Raw genomic sequence first — 5,000 nt, 5'->3', positions numbered from 1 at the left:
CCCGGTGAGGACCAGGAGACGGAGGAGCGGGAGGGTAATGACGGGGGAGGATGTGTGCTGTGTGCTGTCATATGCCATCCTGAGAGCGCTACCACACATCTCTCCAGCCCAGCGCAGCTCTGATCAGCCCTGGACAAGTCATGTGGAAAATGACTTACTTCCCCTCCTTCTCTCTCCCTAGTCCCGTCCCTCATTCTCTCTCTCCCTCTCTCTCCCAGTCTTCTCTCTCTTTCCCTCTCTGCATCTATGTCCTTTATTCTATCTCTCTCTTCCCCTCTCTGTCACCCCCCTCTCTCTCTCCTGTCCTCCACCACACCCCAGCCCCTCCACCCCTGCCAGCCAAAGACTGATTCTTATCCCCTCGCCCCACAACCCGGCTTATTTACAAACCAATCCTCTTTTCACATTATTTTCTTCTCTCTCCCCCTCTGTCCCTTTTTTTCTATCCCCTCCTCTCTCTGTCTGTCTGTTTCTCTCTTTTTCTCCTTCCTGCTGCTGCTGGTAACATCTGAGCTTGACAGCGTTTTTGCTGTGGAGTAATCAAGGGCTCTAATATCCCACCTCCGCAGTCAGGCACACTTCCGCACGCACGCACGCACCTCCACGAGGGACGACCGATGACAGAATCCGACTCCTGGCTGCCCAGAGAGCAGCTGCCGGGTCCGCAGCAGAGCCAGGCCAAATCAACACCACATCCCAGCCAGATCAACACCACATCCCAGCCAAATCAGCTCCACATTAGGGCCAAATCAGCTCCACATCAGGGCCAAATCAGCTCCACATCAGGGCCAGATCAGATCCTCATCAGAGCCAGATCCATTCCCAGAGCCATGCCTTCTCTGTGGGATTACCAGTAGTGGGGGTGAAGGGCTGCTGGGCTGCCTGAGGTGAGCGCTGAGCCCTGGGTGAATCAAGTGCGTCTGCGTGTGGAGGGAATGCTGGCGGCACATCTGAACACGTGCGCGTGTGTGTGTGTGTGTGCTTGTGCGTGGCACGCCTCGTGCTGACATCCTCTGATAGGTGAGATGCTGAGTGAGATAAGGAGATAGTTTTTGAGATGCCACAGGGGCTCACATACAAAACCACTGCCGTGTGTCAAACCCACAGACGCATCTCAAACAGCACCGGGAGCAGGCAGGCTTCTTCCATGCGTGTCTCTTCACCCCTACTGCTGCTACTGCTGCTGTGATCACTGTTTTACTATTTGAACCATTGGCCTTTGAGACCCCAACACAACACAACTCAGACAATACAGACAAGTGCTCATGAAACAACAAACAACAGGAGGTCTGCTGAATATCTGCCCAGGTATATGTGAGGGACAACAGGAGCTGTATCGAGGTCAAATCTGGGCCACATTGGGTCCATATCCAGGCTGTATGTGGGCCAGACCCAGGCCACATTGGGTCCATATCCAGGCTGTATGTGGGCCAGACCCAGGCCACATTGGGTCCATATCCAGGGTGTATGTGGGCCAGACCCAGGCCATATTGGGTCCATATCCAGGCTGTATGTGGGCTAGACCCAGGCCGTCTCCACCTCAGCCTCTGCTGTACTCTGGGTCCCCTGAGTGGAGGAAGGAGACGCCCTGTGTGCAGCCCCATCCATAACTCTCATCGGCGGCAGGCCTGTTTAATTGCCACCATTCATCATAATTGCAGTAAGATTGCCGTAAAAGGCCACTATTGAAATCCCTGGGAAACCCCCTCTGTCTAATAATACTGTCTTCATGACTCCAAGTGTAAATATCTGGCTGTGGATGCCACGGTTCACGGCCTTAATTGCATTTACACATCATTAACTTAAATCAGTGGTGCACTGATAATGTCCGTGCACAAAAGAAGAGATTAGCTTTGCTTCAAAAAAGATGGGAAGGGGAAGAAAATGAGGAGACATAATGGTGGCACCACATGTGTAAGAAAGAAAATTGTGGCTGTACTTTTCCACAGACTTGATTTTCTCATTAGCAGTTTCATTAAGAAGAGTCCGGCAATCCTGAGATTCAGTGCAGAGTTTTGTAGTAAACATTGCATTCCAATCATGAGACTCGTCAGCTTGGGGTTGGCTTAAAGCCTGCTTTAGGAAGCATCCATACAGAGTCATACTCGGCGCCCAGGAACAGGGGAGAATGCTGGAGGCCTGGGAATCTGATTTCAGTTGTTTGGAAAAACCTTCACATTCCATGCACTGCTTCCATGAACAGTAGCTTTGGAAAAGAAATCTCTAAAAGGCAAGAAGATTTTGTGATATTGTACATGAGAGACGCTGATTCCGTTCACTCTTCGTAAGCCATTCCACTGGGAAGAGGTACAGGAACAGAGGCAAGCAGCCGTAGCTGTGTCTGGACTACATCAGTGAGCTAGGCCCTCACCTGGGAAGGTAGAGAGGCAAGTTAGCTGTGTCTAGAATACATCAGTGAGCTAAGTCCTCACCTGGTCAAGTACAGGGGCAAGTTATCTGTGTCTGGAATAATCAGGTGCAGAGGCAAGTTATCTGTGTCTGGACTACGTCAGTCCAATAGGCTCTCACCTGGGCAGGTGCAGATCTACTTCAGCACAATGTAACACATTCTTTTCCATCTGAGAGGGACTTTAAGGGGTATGTTATGCAGATTAGCATAATTATATGTATAATAGATGTACATCTATTTTATATAGAGACAATTTCAGAACTGATTATCACATAGAAACAGATTAAGAGTAGTTTGGGGAGTCTGCTTTAAAAATAAATAAATCCTATATGCATGAATACGCATTAAGGGATGTTGTGTCTTTTTGTGGGGCGATGAAGCTGAATATTAGGGTATTTAAGGACTTTTGAGGGCATTCTGGTCCTGACTGCAGAATCAGCTCCTCTTGAGCTAATGCCTCCATCTTAGTGAATTAATGAGCTCATGGGCATCCTCCCTTTTAGCTCTCAGTGTCTTGGAAGGATATTGAAAGTAGCACAATAAGACTGAAACCCACACAAACGCAGTCGCTAATGAGGAGTCCAAGAGCGTCTCCGACATGCAAATGCACCTGGTGTCCAAAATACTCTGTTTGACATATTTGCTTTGTTACACCTGCTTCCTGTCAACAGCGAACATTTGAATAATAATCGATGGGATCTGATTATGTCCCCTTCTGCAACCTTCACTGCTGTTCAAGAGCACTTTTAAGGGGATTTGCACCCAAAAAACAAATCCACTCATTATAGCTGTAGCTTTTACTAATTTTGTTCATTTTTGACACTTAAAATAATAAGGTCACCAAACTTACAATGTCCACAGACGTCACCTTCCACCTTTGCTTTCCAGAAGAAGTTGAAAATGGAAAAGAGCTGATTAATTTGTGACACGCGCCATACAGTGCCATGAAGCGCCATAAAGCGGCATAAAGCGCCATAAAGCCTAGAGCAAGTTGTTCAGTGTCATGAAGAGCTGATCTATTTACGACACACGCCATTAACCCTAGAGCAAGGTGTTCAGTGTCATGAAGAGCTAATCTATTTACGACCCACGCCATTAAAGGAAAATTCCGGGTTTTAGCACTGTAAGGCCCTTTTCTGGTTTGTTTTGGATGAACTAGAGTGGTGGACACCGGTGGCTGGCAATGGGCATACTGTAGTAGGTGAGTTGAACCCTACTTGAACACGTCATTAACCCTAGACCAAGGTGTTCTGTGTCATGAAGAGCTGATCTATTTACGACACACGTCATTAACCCTAGACCAAGGTGTTCAGTGTCATGAAGAGCTGATCTATTTACGACACACGTCATTAACCCTAGACCAAGGTGTTCTGTGACAGTGAGAGCACTAGCATGTAGAGCTGATCACAGAAGTGTAACGTTACACTACACTGTTGTGGGTGAACAGTCCACAGAACCTGACAACATGCACAGGCCCAAGTGCCAATTAGAACCCGGGTTCCCATGAGAACCCAAGCCCCAGTGCCCATAAGAACCCAGGTTCTCATGAGAACCCAGGCCCAAGTGCCACTGAGAAATGATAGCTTTAGCGAAGTTCTAATTGGGAAGGCTTATAGTCACGTATTCCATTCATAACTCGCTAACCAATCACAGCTCAAGAGAAGTACTACTAGCAAGCCATACCATTCATTCCTTCTTCTTCCTAGCCAATTACAGACGATTCACAGTCACACTGTCTTCACCTTCCATTCATTCAATTAGCTTACTATGAACCAGTATAAAGTGCATGCACTTCTTAAAAAACTTCTGTCTAACTCCCCTCCTTGCTACTCTCAGTAAGCTGACTTCCACGTCTCCACCGCCACCAGGTGGTCGGAGGTCTCTAAGTCCCAGCTCTCTGTCTTACTCAGGCCACGTCTACACGAAACCAACGGATGTATTTTCTCTTACTGCTTTCACACCTTTAACAATAGCAGTAAAGAAAAAACTTGCGTGCACACACAGAGGTGAAAGCGGCTAAAAGTCAGATTCCAAAAATAATTCAGTGGAAATGCATGGATTCCAGTTTCTTCCAGTAGCAGCAACTGGAATCCATGCATTTCCACGGAATTATTTTTTGAATCTGATCCCTTATCATACCTGTTCATTCTTACTCATCGCCGACTTATTGACTAAATTCAAGATGGCTGCAAACGCTTTAAACCGCGGAAGATACTGGTCTGTATAAATCGTCTTGTAAGTAAACTACCAGTGCTTTTTTTAAAGTTCTCAATGTCTCGTTTTAAATGTCAGGGCCCTCGGAAGTCTACCAATGAAGTGTGGAGATACATTGAGCCTCATAAATGGTGTAAAACAGTGATTTATTTGCATGGCTAGCACAATGCCGAAGCACCACCATTGAAAAGGCTGTTGGTAGCATCGGCTAACTAGCGCCAGATTTTGGAGTGCAGGGGACAAGCCAAGATGGGCTATGAGACATACGTTCACACTCGGTATCATGTTTCAACACACTTTAGGTCAATATCAAACCGGAATTCTCCTTTAAGCTAACGGTGTGCTTCTAACTTAGCCACAAAAGGCTGATACATTG

Source organism: Alosa alosa, chromosome 2 (assembly GCF_017589495.1).
Source record: "Alosa alosa isolate M-15738 ecotype Scorff River chromosome 2, AALO_Geno_1.1, whole genome shotgun sequence".
In the NCBI taxonomy this organism is placed as follows: domain Eukaryota; kingdom Metazoa; phylum Chordata; class Actinopteri; order Clupeiformes; family Clupeidae; genus Alosa; species Alosa alosa.
This window is presented reverse-complemented; position numbering follows the sequence as displayed.